The sequence below is a fragment of the Tenrec ecaudatus genome, chromosome 9, assembly GCF_050624435.1.
Source record: "Tenrec ecaudatus isolate mTenEca1 chromosome 9, mTenEca1.hap1, whole genome shotgun sequence".
In the NCBI taxonomy this organism is placed as follows: Eukaryota; Metazoa; Chordata; class Mammalia; order Afrosoricida; family Tenrecidae; genus Tenrec; species Tenrec ecaudatus.
Window position 1 is genome coordinate 83,652,222 of NC_134538.1, and position 26,217 is coordinate 83,678,438.

At 44.1% G+C, this 26,217-nt stretch overlaps 1 protein-coding gene across 2 annotated transcripts in view; it reads right to left on the bottom strand.

The window, feature by feature from the left end:
• The window catches only part of PALS2 (protein associated with LIN7 2, MAGUK p55 family member), a 102,045-nt gene extending 76,651 nt beyond the window's left edge, over positions 1-25,394 (bottom strand). Inside the window, exon 1 of one of the 2 annotated variants that reach the window (XM_075558282.1) lies at positions 25,236-25,394. The gene's annotated coding sequence lies outside the window, so the exon portion shown is untranslated. The remainder of the gene's footprint in view (positions 1-25,235) is intronic. The other variant, XM_075558283.1, reaches the window with a different exon arrangement.
• Positions 25,395-26,217: the final 823 nt, after the last annotated feature.

The following is a 26,217-nucleotide window of genomic DNA, read 5'->3' on the forward strand; positions in this document are numbered from 1 at the left end:
ACTTAATTAATTCTTATGTATTAGCTTATACATTTTACAATTTATTACTTTTCTCATAAGCCGTTTTTGTCTGTCACAATACATTTTTTAATCATTTTATTGGGGGCTTATACAGTCCTTATCGCAATCCATACATCCATCCATTGTGACAAGCACATTTGTACATTTGTTGCCATCATCATTCTCAAAACATGTGCTTTCTAGTTGAGCCTTTGGTATCAGCTCTTCATTTTTTTCCCCTATCCTCCCCGCTCACAAATCCTTGATAATTTATAAATTATTATTATTTTGTCAGTCTTACACTGTCCGACATCTTCCTTCACCCACTTTTCTGCTGTCCATCCACCAGGGAGGGGGTTATAAGTAGATCCTTCACAATACATTTCAATGATTTTTAAATATACTTTAAGTAAATCATACAATTTTTTGGATTTCTATAGTTAAGAAAAATGAATCTCACTAATAATTATACTTAATTCTTTATATTGTTTTTCTACAGGTTGGATTTTTTTTCATCAAACATTTTACCATGACCATATTTTTTTTTATATATTCCAAAAAGAAAATGGAAGCTTAAAACACTGTGGAGTGGGAACAAATAAAAACTTATTTTCCACTTTTAGCTACTAACACAAATTAGTCATAGCTCTTACATATAGCTTCAGGGCATGCAGTCTGAGATTACTAAGAATTAAGCTCTGCATTGATTCTTGATAAATATTTATCAAGCCAGGACTGTTTCCCTCTCCCTAAACATCATTTACTCTCTCATGAAGATAAACGATAAAACACAATCATTTCTATTTACACTGCGTGTATGAGGAGCAACTACTATTGCTACTATTGGGAGATCATTTTCTGAGAGTTCTCTTTTAGACTCCGTAACTCCTTATTCTGGGTAACTCCTCATTACTGATCGTACCTGCAGCCACGACAACTACCCCAGAACCCGAAACCCTTGGGTCTACTTTGACTCCGAGTGGCCCTGCTGAACAGAGCAGAACTGCCCCTCGGGCTTGCCAAGGTTGTAATTATGATGGGAAAAGACTATTCTTGGGTATGTGCTGACTGTATTATTCTGATTTCACTTTTCAGTCAGTTGACTGTAGTAGGCAGGTGCCGTTGTGTCAATTGTGACTCATAGTGACCCTATATATACACAACAGAATGAAACACTGCCCGGCCCTGTAACATCCTCACAATTGTTATGTATGGGCCCAGTGCTAGTCACTGAGTCAGCCCATCACCTGGATGATCTTCCTCGTTTTCGCTGCCTTTTGGCTTTACCAAGCACTGTGTCCTTTTCCAGAGACGACTGTCCTCTCCTGATTGTATGTCCACCGTACCCGAGACTAAGTCTCACCATACTCCCTTCTAAGGCACATTCTGCCTCTTTGAAGACAAATTTGTTTGTTCTTTTGGCAATCAATGGTACTTTCAATATTTTTCCCTAGCACCATAAGTCAAATGCATATTCTGCTTCAGTCTTCCTTATTCACTGTCCAATTTTCACACACAGGAAGCGACAGAAGTGATTTATTTTAATATAATTTTTAGGTCCCTTTAGTTGTCCACTGTCTCCCACCTAAATTAGTTATTTCAATATTAATTGTGGTGTTTTTCCAAAACTATAGCTTTAAGTGAATGTGTTATTTAAGCAATTTACTTGTTGTCAAGTCAGGTCCATGCCTATTCCATCTAGATTAGTCACTGATTATTATTAGGTTGGCACTTGTTGAGAACGAGCACAAAAATGCTTAATAGGAATAATAGATGCAGATTTAAGTATTTCACTGTACACATCACACAATTCAGAGAAGGACTATGGTGGCTCACAAATGAAGCGAGGATCCAAAGGAAACCCACGGATTCACACTTTCTGAAAGAACACAAGCTTTTCCTTCCATTAGAATCCCCAGGACAGCACCTTACATACAACAGCTCATCAGCAAACACTTGCTAGACACGCACAACTGTGTGGAGACAGTTAATGCTCCGAGTCATTATTTTCCCCTTTTTATTCTCTAGCTTTCAAGTCAGGTCTTGCTGAAAGGGTAAATCTGCTGAACTTCTTCAGAATACTGAAGAGCAAAGATGTTGCTTTGAGGACTAAGGTGGACCTGACATAAGCCATGGTGTTCTCCATTGCATCATAGGCATGTGAAAGTTGGACACTGAATACACCATAGAAGAATAGATGCATGTGAAATTGTGGTACTGGAGAAGACTGAAAATACCATGGACAACCAAAAAAGACAAACTAATCTGTGTTGGAAGAAGTGAGGCTAGAGTGCTCCTTAGAGGCAAGGATGGCAAGACTTTGTCTTACATACTTTGGACAGGTTGTCAGGCGAGACCAGTCCCTGGAGAAGGACATCACGTTAGGTAGAGTAGAGGGGCAGCGACAAAGAAGGCCCTCAAGGAGACGGACTGACGCAGTGGCTGCTCAGCGGGCTCAATGGGCACAGGAACAATGCGAGGATGGCACAGGCCATGCAGTGTTTCGTTCCGTTGGGCACGGGGGTCGCTACTGGTTGGAGCCACACTACCTGACACCAAACAACAACAGCTTTCCATTCTAGCTATAGCTAAAATTTAGCTAAATAAGTGACATGTAGCAAAGTATAGCACAAAGAATCTTTGGGAGTGCATTGAGTTTGTAATGGCTGCAGTACCCCAAAGGAATCAACTTATTTCTGATGTTAACACACTGTGATAATTAGATTGTATACCTACATTCATAAAGATTTAGTGTACACAAAAAGAAACTTTTCATGAACGTGTATCTTCTTACTACCATGTGTATCTAGTGTCAATCTACTTAATTTTGGTTAACTAGCATACTACCAATTCGCTCTAATAAGAAATTGAAGTTCAGAAATCATTGACCTGTTATCACATATAATACAGATTCTAGTATTGTTATATTAAAATGACAGAGATGTATGCAAAAATATAAACTACTAGAACTAGCTCAGGGATTCAGAATATCCTATTCTGATTTCACTTAACACTCAGGTGCAAATCATCCTTTAAAGCATAAATTAAAACATCACGGTTATGTATAAACCAAAGAGTGCTGGTGGCACAAGGGTTAAGTGCTTTCAAAGTTTGGTCATTTGAATCGACCCATTGTCCCTAAGGGAGAAACCCAAAGGAAGCCCAGCATTCCAACTGACTCCAATAAACAGTGATCCTACAGGGCAGAGTAGAACTACTTCACAGGATTGGCTAGACTGCAAGTCTTTATGGAAAACAGACAGGCTCCTCTCCCAAGGGGCAGTTGGTGGCCAACGGCTGACCTTTCAGCTTGCACCCTAACACTTCACCCTCTCTCCCCCACTGCTTCATTAGGAATCCTCTAGGGTGGGAGCCTAGGAAAAACCCTATGAACAGCAGTGCAATGTCCAGCGGGGTCACAAGGAAGTCCAAATAAGCAGCATCCAAGAGCAAGTACAAAATACTGCATTTAAAAAAGCATTATAAATGTTTTGAGAATGATGATGGCAACAAATGTATAAATGTGCTTCACACAACAGATGTTTGTATGGATCGTGATGAGTTGCACGAGCCCCCAATAAAATGACTAAAAATTTTTTTTATTCTAGTCTTGTAAAATTTTGTTGGCTGTTGTTGAGGATATGCACAGCAAACCACAGCACCAAAGCAATCATTTTTCCCAGTATCATCTCGTGACAACAGTGACATTCTTCCACCTGCACAGCCATCCTCACATTCTCCTTTTCTGAGTTGTTCCTCCCTCAGAAATGCACATCAAGGTTCCTACCCCACCTTTTGAGTTACTGCTGTCAGTTTGTTCTCTGATGGACAGCTCCGTAAAGAGAAAGTTCAGGGCAGGCTTTTTAAATAAAGCATTGTTGGGTGCCATCCGACCCCCAGCAACCCTGTGCCACAAACAAACAAAAACACCGCGTCGCCCTCGCAATTGCTCTGATGAGCGCCCACTGTGGCAACCACGATGTCAAGTCATCTTGTTGAGGGCCTCCCTCTCTCTACCTTATAAGACAAGCATGGTTTTCTTCTCCAGGAATCGGTGTCTTCTAACAACATGTCCAAAGCATGAACCATGAAGTCTCACCATCCCTTGCCTCGAAGGCTCCTTAACGGGTCCTTGTAGGTGTTCTGGCCTTACTTCTTCCAAGACAGACCAGCTTATCCTTTCAGAAGCACATGGGACTTTCAATATTCTTCTCCAGCCTCATAATTCATCAGTCTTTCTTATTCAACATCCAACTTTCACAATATATATGAGGCAAATGAAAATATCCTGGCTTGGGTCGGGTGCACTTTAGTCTTCAAAGTAACATCCTAGTTTCTCAAAACTATAAAGAGCTCTCGTGCAGCAGATTGACCTAATGCAGAAAAAGTCTGATCTCTTGACTGCTGCTTCTATGAGGACTGATTGTGGATCCAAAACGGGGCAAAATCCTCGACAACTTCGACCTCTATTTTTGATGGCTGTTTGGTTTTAAGATGACTTTAGAAAATATTTTTTGTTTAAGGCTTTATAATTCTCTCAGAGTGATCATTTCAGGGGCTCATGTATCCTACAGGTTGCTTTTGTGATAGTGAGGGAGAGGGGGCAAACAAGTTCTCTTCTGCAGAGATGAAGTGCCACTCAGTGACGCTCTTTGTGCATGACCACTCAATGAACATTGGTGGAGCACAGGCACACTACACCGGGAATTGTGCAGGGGATGCTGAAAAACAGCCCCTGTACCACAGGCCTTCGACACAAAGCATGCATGAAATAGCTACTGCCTCAGTCACTACTTCGCAGAGTTTTGGAAACGCAGCGCTCCTACACATGGGCTCTTTTGCAGTGAACAGAGTACAGCGGGCTCTAACCTCGCATTTCTTATCTGGAAGACTTTAAGAAACTTAAGCAATATGGAATTTGCTCAAAGTGATGAAAGAACATTCTAACTATATGAAATTACAAACTGAACTCTTGCTATTTCAATATCTTTTTCTGATTGCAAATTTCCCTGTGGCAAGCATAAACACTACAGATGACTGGGTAAGCTTGCCAGCCTTTCATCGCCAAAAATTAAGGATTGACCTGGGTACCCCGTTTTGAGAATACTGCAATACAATGAGCTAAAAATATGGTAATTTGTGTCTTTTATAAAATTTTCTAAAGACTACATAAAAAATGTCGGTTCAAATATGCAGAATGCTGAAGAGCTCATTTTCTATGATGGCAGTTTTCTGCTTTTGCTGCCAGCACCGATTTGGTTCTAAGTCACAGCAACCTTCCAGAGCAGAGTAGGACAGCAATGCTCCTTCAGGTTCCTAAGACTTTACACCCTCACCTTTTCCTCCCATTGGGGGGGGGGGGGAGAGAGAGGGGTTGATGGGTTTGAACCCTTGGAGGTCAGAGGCCCAGGGTCTAACCCACCACACCACTAGGGCTCTGTTGTCTGCTCTAATAGACTTTTAAATGTGGTGGTTGGATAAAATTAACGTTAAAAGCTGACTCTGAAGAAGTCACTAAGAGACCACCTCCCCTGACACCAAACAGCATGAATCCAGGGCCTGCGGGGCCAGGCGAGCTGGTGTGGATGGGAAGGCAGTGTTTGTCACTAGGGATGGAGTGCATCACTTGTCAACCCCTGCCATTAGGGGAGGGTCGGAGCTGTGGAGAGGGCAGAAACCACAGGATACAATATGTTGGCTTTGCTGGATGCAAGGTGGGCATGCTCTGCAGGGGTTTGAGGGGGTGAGGGGAAGGCCATTCACTGGCACTGACAGGGCCACCAGAGTGCCTATTTCAATAGAGGTAGCCCTAAAGAAGGCTGTGAAATAATCCAGTTTCCCCCATCTTCCTCACCTGCTGCTGCTACAGCTCTTTCCTCCATTTTCAGGAGCCCTGGGGTGGCACTGTCCAGTAAGCTTTGGACGGCTGACCACAAGATCAAAGGTTCCTATCCACCAGCTCCTGGAGAGCAAAATGAGGCTGGCTGCTCTCGTGGAGATTCGCAAGGCTTCAGACACGCTGTGCAGAGCAGCCCTACCAGTGGGGGTTCGTTTGAGGGCAGCGGGCCTGCTCTTTCGTTTTCTCCTCCACGTCTGTGTACTCCATTCCTGTCCTTCTCCGGGAGGCTGTCAATATCCTCACATGGTCCTGGTCCTTGAGAAAACAGCAAAGCCCCACAGATTGCTCCATAGTCCCTCTGGGGGCTTGCCCCTCTCTATGCTGCTCTTGTGGTCCCCACTTCAAACAGCTACCACACTAAGTTGCCAGTCCTCTTACATTCATAGATGATTTTCATTTGGGGGGGGGGAGAAGTCAGGATTTAGGGCTTATTAGAATTTCCCTCCACTTGTAGGTGCGAGCACATCGCGCATTCCTTGCTTCTTGTCCTCCATCTCAGAAGAAAGCATGGCCCTCCTATTCCTCAAGGCTGTTTGGCTGAGCCAAACCCTCCCGCTCACCACACATCAGGCACCATCAGTTCTCTGGCTCCCATGACACCCTTATCTTTTCACATTCGATCCTTCCACTAACAATCTTCCCCATTGCACACAAGTTTTTTAAAACCCTTATTTTGAATCTGGCTTCCCTTTTAAGCCACAGCCTGATTTCCCTCATTTTCTTCCCCTCCAAGCTCCTCTGAAGATTGGCCTGCACCCTGTGTCATCGCTTCTCTTCCCCACCTGCTCACGCGCTGCCTGGCTTCCCTCCTACTGCTGCCCTCCCACAGGGCTGAGGGACAAGTCTAGGAAAGACCTACCTGACAAATCAATCACATGTTCTGCATAATCACTGCTGCATGAGGACACATGGTCATTGCTGCTCCTGCCCTCAGGTTTTCATGCTTTCTGTGAGTGATCTCACTCACTTCCAAGGCTGCAGCTACGTGAAGACGATTTCCAAGTTTTAGTTACAGCACGAACCTTGCCCCAGTTACCATCATCGTCTGATGTTTCCTCCTGGGCATCTCAAAGATCTATCCCTAACTTTCAGACTGCTGCTCCTACTGAAGACACTGCCTTGCATCTGTATTGTGACATCACCAACCGCCTGTTCCCCAAAGCCTATTAAGCCTTGGAATTATCCCATGCTGCCTTCTCCCTAACCTCTGGAGATCTAAGTCTGCTCCCCATCGTCTCACCTTGCTTTACACAAATGTTTTAAATCCACTCATCACTATATCCAGTCTCTGTCCTTTAGTTCTAAGTAATTCAAAAATGCTTCCAACCTTCTCTACTTATGCCCAATCTCCATTTTCCATAGATGGGCAGAAGTATCTTTATTAAAGCTCAGTACTCAAAAAGAAAAAAAGCTAAATCTAGAGAAATTCTCTATTTTTTTTTACTAATTAAAGCTCAAGCAGTGGTGTTTCTAATTTTCTCTCACAATGCAGTAGCTTGTAATTGCCAGAGAATTTGCAACCGCAGCATACTGTCAAGGACTTAGGGTTCAAACACACCTGCCCATTTCAGAAACTCAAAATGCACTCTCAGAGAAGTGACAATGGGATCTTGGATTTGGAATTACCGCAAGACAAGCTTTAACAAATTTCTGGAGGAATGTACCCACTGGGTGGAACATTTCCACCGACAAAAGCCCAGCTGGGCATGGGCTCACAATTTTAAAATCACATACATGCAAGAAAAAATAAGGTGATTAAAACACAAGAAAATAACACCATTACAAGACAGCAGAGAAGATTCAAGAAGTGTTGTGACTCAAGACATGGAAATTAAGCATGATTTTCCCCAAGTGGACTTGCTCTGGGTCTCCCTTGAGGAGAGGATGTTTGCTGATCTTACCTTCTTTAATAGAAAATCACCAGCTCCTGTAGAGTTGAAAACTCTAAAGCAGAAAGGCACAATATTAGAAAATATAATACACTCACTCAGGAGAAGTATCATCTGTCTTTCCAAGGAGCATTGGAAAATGTAGGCAGAGCCTTTAGTGCTCCCAACAATGGGTAGAGAACAGGGGCACCATGCATTGAGCAATGTTCAGCCCAAGAAATGCTGGGCAGAGTTACTGAGAACACTGTAGTATTCTGCAACTAAATCAGGAACCATGAGCAATGATTGACTCCATAAGGTAAGACGAGGGATAGAAACTTTTGGTTTTATTGTGCATGCATTCTTCAGCACTATTTAACTTCCTCTTACCATGCAGCATGACTATAATTTTTAAGTCTACCATAAACATGTAATGCGAGGGAGGATGCTGTCCTGCTCATTGTTACTACTGCTGTGTATCCTCAGGTCAGTGCCAAAGCAGTGACCTGATTGGGCAGAGTAGAGCTGCCCCATGGGGTTTCTGCAGGTGCAGTTCACCATGCTTCTCTCATGCCCCTGGGTGTGGTCTGGATCATCAACCTTTCAGTTAGCAGCTGAGTGCCTACCTACTGTGCCACCAGAGTGCCTGTCCTGCTCATTGGTCAACATGAAACCCTCTATAGGGTCTGGATGGTTCCGAGCGCCCAGAATGAAAGCAATGCACCCGACTACATGCAGAAGAGGCCCTCTTTTTAAGTTCTTAAATATTTCTAGGCTTCATAGCGCCAGAATTAAAGTAGCACAAAAGATCCTGGTTGTGTGCGAAATCAAAGAGGACAAAGCAGAAGCTGTAAGAGCCGTGTTTTCCTGGTTGACAAAAAGCCCAGAGAAGGAGTCAAAACTGAAAAGAACGGCCATCACATTTGAAGTGGTGCGGTGGGAAGGCCCCATGGTGCAGTTGAAACACAGCACTTGACACCAGAATGAAAGCCCTCACAACCAGTCTGCTGATGAGGCAGGCCAGTTTTGAATTTGACTATAAGCCAATTAAAGAGCCCTGCTGGTGTTGAGATTAAGTATTGGGCTGCTAACTGCAAGGCCAGAAGTTCGAACCAATAGCTGCTTCACAGGCTTTCTATTCCTGTAGAGTTACAGTCTCAGAAACCTACAGAGGGTGTGGTGCTCTGTCTTACAGGGTCACTATGAGTTGGAATCAACTCTATGGCAATGAGTTCTTTTGTTGTTGCTTTTAGTTTATTTTGGTAGTTAAAATAAACTTCTTTTAAATTCAAATAGGTTGAAATATTAATCAGGAAAATAAATTGCCTTGGGTACTTCTCAAGAGTTAGCTCAGTCCACCTGAGGCACGAGGCACTTTTAAAGCCCATGAAAAGCATTATGGCCAAACGAGTCATCTCACACCCCAAGCCCACTGTCATGGAGTCAATTCTGACTCCTAATGACCCTACAGGGCAAAAGAGACCACTGTCTAGGGTCCCAAGACTGTCTATATTTGCAGGCTGGTTCACCTTTCTCAAGAAGTAGTGGGTGGGTTTGAACCACCGACTCTGAGGTCAGCATCCCAATGGATATTCCCACAGCACCACGAGGGCTCCTTAAAGGAATACAGAAACTGCTTTAAAAATTATAACCAAGAGGCTCCCAGAATTTGAAAACGGCCATGCCTCTAGAGTTTAATTAGTAAAAATGAACACAAGGTAATATTATCAGAAGGAAAAAATCTGCCCCCCCAACCCCCCACCTCCCAGGAGAAGATGGACAAGAATATTTGTCAACTCAACGTATCTAAGCGATAGTCTCAGGATAAGATGTCAGGAGAAAGTGGGTTAATAGATGAAATCTAGAGAAATGAAATTACGCCTCCAAAAATGTTGAAGGGGACTCCTTGCCTACTCTAGATTCCAATGCTTTTCAACCTCGGCACTACTAATTTTAGACTGGATAATGCCGTGTTGTGCCTTGTTTGATTAATAGCAAACCTGTTTCTATACTAGATAATCAGTAGCCTCTTTCCCCAGTCCCAGATGTGACTACCAATCATTTTTTCAGACATTACCAAAACTGGCCCCTAGAGAACCGCTGATATATTCTACTTCATACGAATAAATGCACCAAGCTTATATCAGTCGCTATTTCTAGCGCTGGGGTCATTCTACATTCCCTGCTCACCTAGTAATTGCTGTGTCTATTGCTGTCAAACCAAGTCCAACCTACAGCTGCCTTCCCTGCGCTTCAGTCCTATTTCTACCAGCAACTTAGCAGTGCATCTCTATGCTAGTTTCCAATCTGTGCCGTACTTTCCTCATCTGTAAGGTGAGGATAATACCTGTGCCGCCCTCAATTAGTCATGTGGGGGAAAGCACTTGTGTGTGCCACACAAAGTTCACTAGATATGAACATTAATTATGGCTAAACAATAACATTATAGTTAAAATATATTAGTTGCTTTCTGGTAACCTTGTTTTCAATTCCATAAAAACAACAGTACAGCAAATAGTTCTTGCAGTCATCATTGTAGTTTACACATACTTTCTACTAGTTAACAATCAGGTAGCACACTTCACATTTCTCCACGGTATCTAACTTTAAACTGAGTATGTATGTGTTTCACATTTGAACAGCTTTTAAATTTTGCATTTGTATTTTTCATTTGATATTTTTATTTTCCTTAAAATCAGTAATTTTTTTAAAGTTCCTTAAAATTTTCCTTTTTCCTCCTAATTTTCAAACTCCTCTGCCTCCGCCCTACCACTACACTACTCACCCCGTTCCCATCATCACTTCCTTTGAAAGTAACAGCACATTGGATAGGAATCAGTGACATCTGACCTCCTATTTTATATCAAGAGTAACAGCCTTTTAAAAATACAAACAAAAAACATTTCTTTTCTTGTTTATTTAACAATAATGGGAGGGGGTTTAAGTATATTTTTAAAATAATTGAGGGGGGTCAAGTATAATTTTTAAAAAAATCTAGAGAACATAATCATTTATTAAGAATAACCTAGAGACAGCTTCTCTCCCTGACAGAAAAGCCACAAGAAAAAGCAGTACTTCCAAGTGAAACTTCAAGTTCAGTTCCAGGCTAACCCTGGAAGGCTTACCCAAGGCTGATTGCACAGGCCCAGATTCAGCTTTGTTAAAGATTTAATCCAAGAAAGAAACCTGAGGTAGTTAGTTTATTGTGCCAACCTGCCGATAAACACATGTGGGGTTAATTGAAGGGCAGAGATAAATGGCTCAGGGAGCCTCGCCTTTCTAGTTGTCGGGTCTCTTGCTTTGTGATGGTCGGACCAGGGTGCAGCTGCCTGAGCCAGTTCCCTGCTTCAGCTTGCAAGGCTCACTTCCTGCAAGACACCCCTGAGGAGAAGCCGCGTGGACCTACCCCAATGCAGCCCTGGGTGCCGGAGCAGCCATGTGGAGACCCCTGCCAGCACTGAGATGCTTACACATTCACTGACTCGGCTTTCCTCCTGCAGTCGGCATCATTGCGTCTGTTTTGTGAAATGGAGGAAGACTTTGTGGACTGGTGTCGGACTTATGAGTTAATGTTGGTCTTGTGGGCTTGGGCAGCACAGGGTTGGGATGTTTTCTTGTTGCACACTTAGCCTCTACATAAAACTCTCTCTTATGCATGAGTTTCTATGGATTTGTTTCTCTAAAGTACCCAGACTAACACAAAAACTGATGGGGATGCTAGCCAGCTCTCAAGGGCAGCATAAACAAACCGTCATTCTGCCTCCTCCCAACCCAGCCCCAAACACAAAAATACAACAGAATAAGGGTGTTCTGCTTTGAGGAATTCTGGATCGGGGAGCCTCCAGAAACTGCTTAGAGTCACTCATGCTAAGGAAATCACTTCAACTGTCCGGGACCTTCTCCCAGCCATGGGGGCCGTCCCAGCGAAAGAGCCTACTTCCCTAAGCATCGCAGTCACTGGCTGTACCATGGCTCCAGTCCTAGATTCAACAAGGCAGTTCTCCAGGGGTCCACTGTAAGTCTGCTAGCATATCCTCCACCCAGAAATTGTCCCTGGCAAACCTACTACATACAAATCTCGCCATGGGTGGCCCTTGCTGTGGAGTCTGTGCTCACAGCCACTTCACTTGCCTCCCTGTGCATGCTTGCTTCTTGGGGAGTCAGGACTAGTCAATCTGCTCCCCCTTTCAAAAGGTGTTAAGGACTGCTGACTGAGACAGCTGTGTGCTGAGAAGCAGACATCTTGAGTGGAAGCTATACCTGCAGTCAACATATTATAGGGAAGGCTCTGATAGCAGCAAGGCGGATCTCCAGAGATGTCCCTTTGGGGCATGGCATGCCTCTTCGTGCCTGCCATGAATTGCTATAAAAGGGTTCTGCAGTGGAGCCTGTTCCCAGATTCAGCATCTGCCTCCCTCACCCCTATCAACAGGATAAACCTCTTTGGGAATCCACTGGGATCTGTTTTCTCCCAGTTCCACCTGATGCTAAGGACTGCTTGACTGGTGCTGCTCTCTGTGAGGCAGCAGAAGTCTTAAGAAGTCACACTCATAGCCAATCATCTACAGCGGGAGACTAAAGGCCACATAGGCAGACTTGTGTGGGAATCTGACCAGAGCAAGACACTTTCTACCTCACCTGGTGAAAGTGCTGGTTGTCAGGCTGCTGCAAAACGCTACAAAGGGCCTCAGCTTAGGTGCCTGATCCCAAAATGAGTATTCCCTCTACTTGCTGTCTCCCTGGACAATCTGCAGTTCAGGCCCCTGAAGCCAACAGGGCAGACCTCCCTGCAGGTCAGTATGAGTCTTTTTTTTCTCCCTGCTCCAAACAGCTGACAGACCAGGAGGAATGTTGACTGAGGCTGCTTTGTGCTGGGAAGCAGACACCTTGAATGGAGGCCACACCCATAGCCAACAAACCACAGGGCAGGTTGTAAGAACAACAAAGCAGACCTCCCAGGGGGTGCATTTGGAGTGTGACTCCCCTCCCCTCCCACAAATGGTAACTGGACTGACAGGAACTCCTAGAGAAGATCCCAGACAGTCAGGAAGTGGGTCACCTAAGTGGAAACTGCTCCCCCAACCACCACAGGACCACGTCACAGACTCTGAAGTCAGTAAGGCAGAGTGCTAAGAGGTCCTTCTGAGGAGTACCAGCTCTTCCTCCCAGAAACAGGAGGGTTTGCCTATGCTTCCTCAGAATGCCAGCTCAGATGTAAGGAGCCCCCACAGAGAAGGGAAGGAAACCTTGGGGAAGACCAGAGCCTGGAAGTGGGGCGGAGGGGGTGGGGGTAGGGGCTTTCCTAATAAAAATGTGATTGATAAAGAGAAGGAAAAAGAGTAATAGCCAAAGGGATGAGATTGTGTCCACTGGTGAATAGGCTTTCTTAACTGTGTCCCCTAGTGGGTTTTAGGAGAGACGAAAAGTTGAAAAAGGAGATCAGGAACTTTTGAATTAAATAAAGCAGGGAGGAGAAAGGAGCTATAACAGGGAGAGGGGAAACCATCTGCAAAGGCCAAAGGTTTGCCCGCCTGAGAGTTTCTTGTAGAAAGCACTGGAGACAAAAGCACCAGATAGCAGGGGAAATGTAGAAAGTTAACACTTTCCAAAATCCCAATGCCCTAACCACCACAAAAAAAATCCCAAGACACACACACAAGGAAGAGAGAAGCAATTTTCCAATCAAATGGACCAAATAATGAAAAAGATGGGAGACTCTAATAAAGCATTAGGCATAACTACAGAAATAAGTGAAAATATAGTCAGGGCTAAAAGAAACAAGAAAAAGTATGCAACAACAAAATAAAGGGCAAAAGAGAGATTGCAATTGAAATGGACAATAACGAAAATGAAATACACAACTGGATTTACCAAAAGATTTAATGAGGCAGAAGGAAGAATGGGTGAATTAGAGGATGAGGCAGTTGTAATTAAAGATGCTGAAGAGTACCAGGAATAGAGGTTCCAGAAGGCTGAGCACAGGGAAACGGATTCATGGGATAGCAACATGAAAGCTAATAAATGCACCACAAACACCCCAGAAGATGACAAAAAAACAGGGACAGAAAGAACGTTTGGAAGAAATAATGGCAGAACAAGGTCCCAGACTAACAAAAGGATGTGGATCAACAAACCCAATAAGCTCAATGAACCGCAGGCAGATTAAACTCAAAGGAATCTATACCAAGACATCATAGTTAGGCTCTCAAAAATTAGAAAGAGAGAGAATCCTGAAAGCAGTGACAGAGAAGCAAACGGTTACATATAAAGGGTTTCTAAAAGTTGGTGGAAAACGGAATGAAAATATAGTGGAGCATTTCCACAAACAATGCACAAAAGGTCCTTAATAGGATTAAGTCCTGAGCATGCTCAGAAGCATTGTAAACTAGAAGGGAAGATATATTTAAAGTAGTGAAAGGGAAAAGAAAGTCAACAATGAATATGATACCTAGCGAAACTACCATTTAATGCAGGTGTCCTCAAATTGCGGCCTGAGGGCCACATGCAGCCCACCCTGGCCTGCTGGATGTTTTTGCCCTGTTTTTTTTTTGTTGTTGTTTTAACTTGAAAATAAGATATGTGCAGTGTGCACAGGAATTTGTTCATAGTTTGTTTTGTTTTTTTAACTATAGTTTAGCCTTCCAATGGGTCTGAGGGACAGTGAACTGGTCCCCTGTTTAAAAAGTTTGAGGACACCTGATTTAATGGGTGGGTATGGGTGAAAAGAAACTGTTCTCGGTGGAGAGTACATATTCAACAGACTGGCCCTGCCAAAAACTACTAATAAGAGTTCTCCAAATGGAAGGGGAAAGGCCTTAGAACAGGGTGGGGAATGTCTGGCTCTCAGCAGTATAAGCCTTGCAAAATCAACACCAGCTTACATCACACCAAAGAGAAACCGTTCCAGCCATCACATTAGGGGTGAGTCAACTAAATGTTTGACCAATGTGGCTTGTCCTACAAAGTAAACCAAGACTACACCTCACAAGAAAGATTGTTAATAAAGGGGGGAAATGAATGGACAAGTATAAAGTATGAGGTATCACTTGTTTATTGATTGCATGTTTGCTAATTCTAAATTTTTTGTCCTTCATGTTTTTTAGCTACAAATATGTAAAAAGCAAGGATAAGATGAGAGACAAAGACAACAACGAGGTGGAGAGAGATGGTCTTGATTATGAAATTTCTTGTCTGGTACTGGAGTTAAATTGGTACCAACTTACCCTGCAATGTTACAAAGACAAGTTGTTAAACACTCATGATAACTAATGGAAAAATAAAACAGAGACATACATGAAAGGAGAGCAACAAATAAAGCTACTAAACTAAGCCAACAAAAGCCAAAAGCGAGCAGCGCTAAAAGGAAAAGCCAGGGAAAGCTTAGGCCATACAGAAAAACAAGTAACAAAATGGCAGAAGTCACCTCTGATCTGTAATTAGTGAACATAAATTCTTAACTCAAAAGGCCACGAGTGGTAGCACAGATTTTTCTAAAAAAAAAAAATCTAATTTTAGGCTATTTACAAAAGACATATTTAAAACCCGAGGACATAGAGTGACCCGCCCGCCCCTCGACCCCCCAAAAACCTACCAAACTCACTGCCATCAAGTCAATGCTGACTCCGAGTGACCCTATAACAGGGTAGAAGAACTGCCCTGTGGGTTTCCCAGACTGTAACTGTTTTACCGGAGTCAAAAGCCCTGCCTTTCTCCCTCCGAGCAGCTGTTGGTGTCAAATCAAACTGCCAGCTTTACAGCTCGCAGTCCAATGTGGAACCACGTGAAAGCATGGGAAATGATATTCCAGAGAAAAAAATAACCAAGAGAGTTGGGGTGACACTCTTATTATCAGAAAAAACAGAATTTTCACATAAACTCTGTCAGAAGAGATTAAAATGGACATTATAGAATAGTAAAGGGATCAATTCATCAAGATTTAATAATCAAAAGTATATACCCAACACTGAAGCATCTTAGTCTATCAAGCCAACACCGATAGAACTGAAGGGTGAAATATCATACTACAGTAAGTTACTAACTCCCATATATCACTTCTAACATGGGACAGAACATCTAGAAAGAAGATCAACAGGAAAGAGAAGTTGAAGGACACTATAAACCAGGCAGACTTACTACAAAAGAGTGCCCGAAAGGAGAACAATGTATGAGGAAGGGGCTTCAAATGTGGGAAAATGGAATGAAAACATAAGGGAATTTCCCCCACAAACCCTTTGGTCTTTGTCTTTCTCCAGGCTGGACCACATTTTAGGTCATTCAGCAAGTCATGATACATTTTTAAAATCATTTTATTGGGGGCTCTTACAACATTCCATACATCAATTATATCAAGCATATTTATACATATGCTGCTATCATCATCTCCAAAACATTTTCTACTTGAGCCCTTGGTATGAGCTCTTTTTCCCCCTTCCCTCCCCCACTAGTGACTCCTTGGTCAATTATATATTGTTATTATCATTTCGTTTCTTTTGCTGTGCTGTCTCACTTCACCAACATTTCTGTTATGCATCTCCTTGGGGGGAGGAGGGGCTATATAGCCAACCTTGTGATGGAGTCCCCCTTTCTCCCCCTTCCCCCTTTCCAACTTTCATGAAATCATATAAAATATTTTTTCTGACCAAAATGGAATGAAGCTAGACACCAAAGACAAAACAAACAACCCAATGAAATGTGGAAAATACAAACATGGGAATTTACGGGTACCACCAAAGAATGGAATCCAACTACCTCATAGTGACCCTAGAGTACATCGTGGAGCTGTGCCTGTGGGTTTCCAAGACAGGAAGTCTGCACAAGAGTAGAATGGGGAGAAGGGAGATGAGAACAATGTGAGATCACCGTTACGCTGTGTCTGATGAGTAATGACACCAAGTTTTTATAGTTGGTGGAAACGAATATATCCTGAACTCCAGCAAACTGAGTTAAATAAAGCTCACTAAAAGATTATTACCATTATTTCTAATATCAGACATTCTAGTTATATTGTCTCTAGGACAATAGTTGGAGCCAGAGGGTGGGAAACAGCAACTTTCAAGTGGAAATGAGGGCAGCACTAAATAAGACACTCTGAAAAATGTCTCTTGCAATTTATTGTCATTTCCCTCTCCCCTAGACTGTAGGGCAGAGTAGAACTGCCACGTTGGGGTTTCTGAGATGTTTTAAACCTTTACAGGAGCATACAGCCTCATCTTTCTCCTGTGGAGTAACTGGCAGATCTGAACTGCTGACCTTGAGGTTAGTACCTCACTGCACAGCCACCAGGGCTTCTTAATGAAGATATTAGTAGAACACATCCGATTATAAACAACATCCTATACTTTTTAATTTGGGAATGACAGATGTACTTGATAATTTCTTTGAGAAGCATTAGTACCAGATTAGTCCCAAAGAGTTGGAGATTAAAGATGTCCCAAATGTCCAACCTTTCCAAGATAGTATACTACTTCAATCCTCTCCCAGTCCTCCCTTCACGGTAATGTCTCACCCTGAATCTGAGTAGACTCAATGGAAGTGAGTGAGTTATTTTTTAATCCGGTCAACATAAATTCTATAAACATTTTTTGGGGGGTATACTCACAAACTCAGTCTCAACCTTATTTCTTCCATGAAGTCTTAAATTCCTTCATGGAAAATTTCTCTGCCATGGGGTCTCAAGAATCTAATATTATGGACTGGTGAGGGCATAGTGTGAAACTTTTGATTAGTCTTACAAGATATTCTATATTTCTTTAAAATGTGGGTTTGGAATAAATTCTTCACTTAACCCCTTTCTCAAGAGGTTATTGATTTTAAAAAAATGAAAACCCTTGAACCCATTTATATAGGAATATACATAATAATCATGTCACTTCTAAAATAAGCAGCTTCAACACATTAAACATCTTTACTCTGTCATATGGGGTTGCTATTAGTGGAAATTTTATTTGATAACAGAACAACCATTCAATTATCTACATTTCTTAGTTCAAGGTCTCAGAGAAAAGAATATTCAGTGGATGAACATAAAAAGAGCAAACAGTTTTATCTATGCAAATAAACACCAGAGTAATGATTCTTTTTGTTTGGGGATAAAATATACCAGTGTAAATAGATATTTTATGTATGTGTATATGTATTTAACTTAATACGCAATTACAAGACCATGGGATCTGTAATTGTCTGTATATATATGTAAATAAAATAAAGGTGAATGCTTTGGAAAGATCCAAAGCGAGCAAGTGGCAAAGCAAAGGTCAACAAAATGAGGTAACAAAAAGTCAAATTGTTGTGTAATTCACAATGACTGTAGATAACTGAGTAGTAAAAGACAGGAAGGGGCCTCTATTCAAATTCCTTGCCTGATCTTTAAAGTTCTTACTCTCCTTATACATGGAAAGCTAGTAAACAGTGATACTGTATTCCTTTGTGCGAGACTTGTCTGTTTGTCCTACTGCGGTGGCTTGTGTGTTGCTGTGCTGCTGCGAGTTATGTCGCTGGCATTTCACATATCAGTAGGGTCCCGCAAAGTGAAGAGATTCCAGCAGAGCTTCCAGACGAAGAATAAACTATGAAGAAGGACTAGGCTGCCCATTTCGGAGGCATCAGCAGCCTTATGGACAGCATTGAAACACTGTCAGATACTGAAGGCCCAATGAATAGGAACAGCAGGATCTTGTCAGAGATAATGCCAGAAGATGAGCCCCTCAATTCGGAAACCCCTCAAAATATGGGAGTAAAACTTTCAGGACCTTCATTTGCTGATGAGCACAACTTAAAAATGAGAAGGCAGAGCTGCAAACATCAATAAGTAATCAGAACTTGGAATGTACAAAGTATGAATCTAGGAAAACTGGGAGTGGTCAAAATGAAATGGAATGCCGAAAGATCAATATCCTATGGGTTAGTGAGCTGAAATGACTGGTGCTGGCCAATTTGAATAGGAAATGACACACTCCACGGGGAAGACGGCACATTCACCATCAAAAAGTACATTTCAAGATCTATGTTGAAGTACAATGCGGTCTATGATAGGATTCTATCTACCGAAGGAATACACCTACTATTCAAATTTATACACCAACCCCTAAAGCTTCTGATGAAATTGAAGAATGCTACCAACATCTTCAGTTTGAAATTCATCAAATATACAATCAATATGCATTGATAATGATTGGTGATTAGAATGCAAAAGTTGGAAACTAAGAGGAAGGAACAATAGTTAGAAACATGATCTTGATGATAGAAATGAAACGAGATCGCATAATAGAATTCTGCAAGGTCACGACTTGTTCATAGCAAACACCTTTTTCCAACAGCACAAAAAAGCAACTATACATTATGAACTTCTCTAGATGGAAGACACAAAGGAGAAGTTCAATATCTGCAGCTAAAAAAGGCCAGGGGCTGACTGTGGAACAGACCACCAAACTGCTGGGACATAAGCTTCAGTTGAAGCTGAAGAAAATGAAAGCAAGTGCACTAGAGCCTAAATTTGGCCTTGAGGATATCCCACCTGGATTTCAAGACCATGTATCTTCAAGATCCGATTTGATGCACTAAGGGCTGCTCACGATGACAAAATCAAATATAGTGAAATGTGCAAAGACCAAACACTAGGAAGTCAAAAGGGAAGAATATACTTAGCACAACTAAAACTAGAAGAACTGAAGGGAAAAAAACCCTCAAGCCTCGAGTTACAATGTTGAAAGATTCTATGGGCATAATACTGAATGATGCAGGAAGTATCAAAAAAAGATGGAAAGAATACGCCGGGTCACCGTATCAAAAAGAACTAGCAGACACCACCATTTCAGGGTACAGAAAGCGATCAAGGACCAGAGGTACTGAAGGCAGACGTTCAAGCTGCTATGAGAGCATTAGCCAAAAACAAGGCTCCAGGAATTGATGGAATGTCCATTGAAATGTTTCACCAAACTGAAGCAGCACTGGAGACTTACTTGCCTATGCTAGGATTCTGCCTCATAGTGACCCTCTAGACAAGAGTAGAAAAGGTCCCCAGGCACATAAAGGCGGTAAATCTTTAAGAAAACCGCCTGCCCATTGTTCTCCCACACAGTGGCTGGTGGGTTTTATCCAGTGCCCTTTTGTCACCAGTGGACCACCAGGGCTCCTTACAATGGTTCAGATAAATATAATCCCAAGAGTCCTTTTAGAGAGGGGCCAACTTCACACATGCACATACAAACATGCAAGCAAGCATCTGTGCAAGGTAGCCACACACGCTGAGGGTTACAGAGGTGTGGGCTTGGCTAAAGTAGAGACAGAGCAAGTTCTAGGATCAGAGTCCCCTAAGAGCTACACTGATTTTGTTATTAAGCAAAATATTCCATAAGCTGTGATTTTTCAATACTCAAATAGTAGCTACCAGAGACTTAAAAAAAAAAACAACATATTCCTGCTCCACATCTACTAAATGAGAATCCTTTGGTGCAGGATAACTCAAGGAATTCTGAGGGAATTCTCTTTAGTGGAAAACCCCTATACCAGAGGCCACTTCCTGGTAAAAATGAGCTCCGGCATAAAGTATAAACCCTAAGTTACACTATTGATGTATGCTTTCAACTAAATCAGTTTAGCATTTTCTAGGTTAAAACACCTTCCAATATGTGGTCCCCCTGGGTCCTTAAATCAATTCCTTACCCTTCACATTTCCCTAAGTATATGGTCCTCTGCTGGCTTAGAAAAGCAGCTGGCTCACACTTCCTCGAAAATATTTTTAGAAAAGTCTCCAAGCATCTTTAATTGCCTTCCCTGATCTTTTTGCAACACTTATCCAACTCAGTTGAGATCTAGCAGTATCATCTAGAAAAAAAAACCCTGTAAAAGTAATGTCCCATTGATATTCTATGTGATCAACAAACAGTTCTAAACCTGCTCTGCTGCCCACGTATTCCAATGTCACTAAGCCCATTTATCAAGTGACAGTCTCAATCACTTTCTACAAAAGATTTCTTCTAAAACCATAAAATTATGAACTGGCTCTGTAGATCCATTCCCCAATAAACTAAGTGAATTCAAATTTGATCTTTATTTCAGAGCTACTAAGTAACTAGCAAAGTTATGGGCTCTGTGGCAGATAGAAAGTATATAGAAAGAGTGATTGTGAAACAAGTTCACCAAACAAGGGCAGAAGGGTGACTTGGGAAGAACTAAATACCAGGGGACAGAGGATAGCTGGCTTTGAACATCACTTGATCTTTATGAAAACTCTCTATATTGTCTTTAAAGTCTCGTTCTGCCATGAACGGTAACTTCAATAGAAGAAATTTTAACAAGTAATTCACTCACTGCTGTGGAGTGGATGCTGACTCATAGTGAACCTATAGAACAGGGTTGAACTATCCCTGTGGGTTTCTGAAATTGTCATTCTTTACAGGAGTCAAAAGCCCCATCTTTCTCCCTCAGAGTGGCTGGTGGCTTTAGACTCCTAAGCTTACGGTTAGCAGCCCAACTCAAAACCCACTGACACCTTTAAAAAGTGTCCCTAAATAGTTAACCTAATCCTGTGGCGAGATGGGGATGGACATTTTCTTAAGTATGTCTTCTGATATACTCTCGATTTTTTTAAAACCAGTTTTAGGATAAAAGCAAAAATGTCTTAAAGAAGGAGAATAAGCTCAGATACAAAGCAGAAATGATCCTAAATTCTATCCTGTTTATTATTCTGTGAAGGAACTTAGCATGAGGGAGACTCTGTAAGAATTTAAATTCTCCCTAAACTGCTAGAAACATGCATCATTGGTTTACTGAGATATTATGCCTGAATCAGACACAAAGCAGGTACACTATTTTCAGAAAGGGAAAAGGAGAAACAAGCTCTTCTGACTTCATTGGCCCTGTGAGTCGAAATGTAAGTGCTAGAACTCAGCAACAACAAGAATTTCCAGTTAATGGTCAACAAACTCACTGCCATCAAATCAATAGTGACTCAGAGCAACGCCCTGGGGGTTTCCAAGACTATCACTGTTTATGGGAGTAGAAAGCTGTCTTTGTCCCTCAGAGTTGCTGGTGGTTTCAAATTGCTGGCCATGTAGATGGATCGTAGCTCAATCCATAACCACTAGACCACTGGGGCTCCCCAATGGTCATTAACGTTGTGGGGCTTTAACCTTATATTTATCATTATGATAAAGGAAGAATTTCTACCTAGTGAAATGAACACTAAAATTAGGGAGAAGGGATGCTTCACCTCAGTATTTCTCCTCTAAACGTTTATTTAGATGAGAAACCAATCTGCTAGTATAGGGTTGGGTGTAATACATGTACGTCAGGGAAGAGTGGTGCTGTCCTTCCAGACTACTAATCTATGCACACTAACTAGTACTTAAACCTACCTTTCTTCTAAGACGAGTGACAGTCAGTCAAACCAGACCTGGAAAGTTATAATGTATTCATGACTCTCATCTTTTACCATGTTAGATATGTACTTAGCCCACTTAAGAGTAAACCAAAAAGTATACTGTTAATAACTCAGACTATAAAGAGAAGTATTCTGTGAAATAAAAGTCGCTAAAACACCTTGATCAAGACTTGATTCTGAGTGCATCCTCCCTCCTCAACACATATCCAGCACCTTGGCAAAGTGCCCAGAGAGGGTTCACAGTACTGTGCGTGAACAAGAGCTAGGGTGAACCTGAACTGTAAAGTCTCCCTCCAGTGGCCATACCCACATAACAGGAACAGTGGGACAATCCCTGCAGGTGTTCGTTACACTGTCCAAATATCGATCACTAGAAGAACTAAAATACTCATTTCAGTATATTAGTACCCAATCCATCAAGATCGTTTGTGCTTATCTGCTCTTCAGATAGTCACAGTTGGAGGACTATTTAGAGCAGGAAAGAGCCTGCAGGTAAAGTCAAAACTAGAACATTTTTTCCTCAGTAGGTTTTGTTGTTGTTGAGCTGTAACAAATACTCAATCAGCTCAGTATTTGTTTTATCTAATGGGTAAGTCTTTCCTCTTCCTAGGCTATCAGTACATCCCTTGCATGACAATTATACTTAAGGAGAGCTTTGATACAAATTTTGTCATCAACCAAATGAATCCTTTGGAAAGGAACATTATCAGAATTATATACTTAATATCTAATTAGCAAAATGCTCTTTAAAAAATCACCTAGTGCTTGGTAATGTTCATTACAGTAATGCTATGAAAAGCACAGATGGGACCTCTTGCCTCTTTCAATATTTACTTCCTTGATGCCTTCACACTTAGATAGCCTCTATCACGAGCCCTGAACTATTTGCAAATATCTTAGCAATAATGTACTGATACTACTTCCTCTGAACAAAGCTTAGATGTTCAAAATGTGAAAGGCATTTAATTGCAACATCTGCAGTTTTCTGCTAGCCAACCATTGTTCAATGGTAAAGCATATGAGGGGGAAAGACTCACTCAAGCAACTACAATTTTAAAACAGCTTTGAAAGGGTAACACATATAAGTCTCACGGTTATGATTTTCTTGGTGATCCCAAGCCGGGAAATGAGAAGGAGAAAGGAGGATGAGACAGAAGCAGGCTGTGTAGTCTGGAACAACTTCAGCCTGCAACCACAGGAAAGGGAAAAATAACCCAAAAAACTGCTCCCTCAACTGTTAAGAAAAATATTACTCATTTTTTTAAAAGCCCAACAGTTGGCATAGAAAATAACCAAAAAAAAACCCAAACACCTATTTATACACCAGACTTACTTAAGCACCTTGTTTACAGCATTGATTTAATCTAGAATGTAAAATCATTATTTTTGACATTCCAGGTAGAAAAGGAATTGACATTGGTTAGAAAGGGGGACACCCACACCTGAGTACTTTTTTAATACAGGAATTTAGTGGGCAGTGTCTATGGACAAGACAGCGATATCACAAGCGTTATCATTTGTAAATTACGTAACCCTCCTCTAGAATAAAAGAAACCCGAACCTGAAAGAACACATTATGCAAACATATGTATTTAAATAGATGACAGATTTAAGGTACAAATGACCTCAAAATGACATGAGCCTTAAAGTTCTTTGTTTACAGCAATAAGGCCTCAAAAGACAATCCTATAATCAAGCCCCAATACCTTATCACAGTCGCACAGGAGACCCACAGAAGCGGCAGGATTACTTGGGGTCCAGCTGCTATACCTGTATACCGCAACTGTCTCCGCATTCGTAACAGTATGTTGTTACCTTGCCAAAAACACTCAACGGACATTAAGTTTCCAAACGACCACTGAGAGATTTCACCAAAAGAAATGGCTGCTAAATCATACACCAAATGAGGAGCATTTCAACACGCACCTCTAACCAAATGTCCTCAGAACATTGGTCATTACAAGACCAATTCGCCGACTCATGAAATAAGACGCCCCCCTTCCCCTCAAAATGCCAAGGCCGGCATAAAACTCGGCTAGCTGGACGTGACAGGCTGCTTAGAAGTGATGCGGAGAATTTTCTGAACCTCCCCACCGCTCCTCAAGTCTTCCCTCATCCACCCCCAACCCCTCGACACACGTATACAAATGCACACCCCCCTGAGGATGGAACGGGAACGGAGGCGCTCTCCAGCTGTACTCCTGGGAGCCCGAATCGCAGTAAACTCCCAGGAAAGTGTTAAGAAGTCCTTCGGCCCCCCCAAAAAACACAACCACCCTACCAACCAATCCACATGCTTGTCATCACGCCCTCCGAACACTCAACGGACCCCCTCGGGCCCTCCGCCGTCCTCGCTCCACCTCCCCTCCCACTCCGCCCTCCCCAGTCCCTCCCGGGGGAGGGGGGCCCAGCACCTTTCGGGTCCCAGATCAACGTCCGGGGGGGGGGGGCGCAGCTCGCAGCGGCGTTCGAACGCCCACGGAGCAGCGTGTGCTCGGCCCACAGCCACTTTGGCCAAACCACCCGAGTCTCGGGCCTCGGAAGTAGCAGAAGCCCGCTTCCCCCACAACTCAGAGCTGCGGCGACAGCGTGGGGCAGGCAGGGCGCCTCCGCTCGGGACTGAGCCCCGAGGTGTCAGTCACAGTGACACCGCCCCCGGCGCGGCGCCCCAGTCGGGCTTCCGCGCGACTCTCGCCGCAAAGGGACTCCGCGCCCGCGCCCCGCGCCCGAAGGGGCCCCTGCGCGCCCCCACGCCGGCGCCCAGGGACGGCGCGGGGGGCGCGTGGCCGGCAGCATGGGCCAGACACGTTGCCGCGCTTCCGCCCGCCAACAGAGCGGGCGCAGGGGGCCCCTGGCACGCCAGCCTGGCCGAGGGCCCCGAGCCGCCCCGCGTCCCCGCGTCCCCCCGCCCCGCGCCCGGACCCCGTCCCGCCCGAGCCCAGGTGCCGAGGGGGCGGGGCGGGCCGGGGTCCCCGCGTGGCGCGCGGCGACGAGCAACAGGGCGCCCCCCGGCCGGCCGGCCCCGGCGCGCGGCGACTCCCGCGCGGCCAGACCGTTACGCGAGCGGCGTGGGGCCCCAGCCACTCACCGGCTCGCCCCTCGGCCGCCTCCGCGCCGCCGCCGCCGCCGCCGGTCTCCCTCAGCCGCAGGCGCCGCCGAGCAGCCCCATCGACAAAGTCCGGGCCGGGAGTTGGGAATAGGGAATGCGGTTCTCACTCCCCTCCTCCGCCCGCTCCTCCGCCCCTTCCTCGCTCTCCACACCGCCCCGGCTCGCTCGCCGCGGCCGCCACAGCCGCCGCCGCCGCCGCCGCCGCCGCCGCTGCCGCGCGCGCCAGCTCCCCGCCGCCGCCCGCCGCTGCCGGGGCGCGCTCCCGCCCGGCCTCGCGCGTGCGCCGGACGCGGGGAGCGCGCGCTCGGGCGCGCGGAGGGAGCCGGCCCCGCCCCTCGGGCGGCGACCAGGTGGAGCACCCTCCCAGCGCCCGCAGACGGCGCCCGCGGGCCAGCCTCTGGGCTGCCTGCCGGGTCCCCTGCCGCGAGGCCCCGGCGCAGACCCAGTCCATGGCGGGCCCGTCCCGGCCGGCCGGAATCTCCGCTGTCACTCCACAATTACAGGACAGGACACAGCGAGGGGTCGGCAAGCAGCTCCTCCCCGCCCTCTGAGTTTACACCCAATACTCCCGCCGTGGGCACAAAGGATAAATGGAAAAGCCACCGGAAACTCTGTCTCTCTCTCTCTCTCTCTCATAGGCACAAAGGATAAATGGAAAAGCCCCTGGAAACACACACACACACACACACACACACACACACACACACACACACACACACACACCACGCTCTGATGTGCATGGCGCAGGTTCTACAGAGCTCACTGGCTGGCACTATCCTGCATGGATTTTTCTCCCACACCCCCAGCTGGGCACTGTGATTCACACAGGACACAGACACTGGGGCTTTTCCTAGCACCGAGCCTCCCTCCAATTGAGCCCGACACAGTTCCGGGACTTCAGTTGTGCTCCTTGCAAACATCTGGGGGAGATCTGAGCACCAGCCAGCACGCAGGCCAGCCT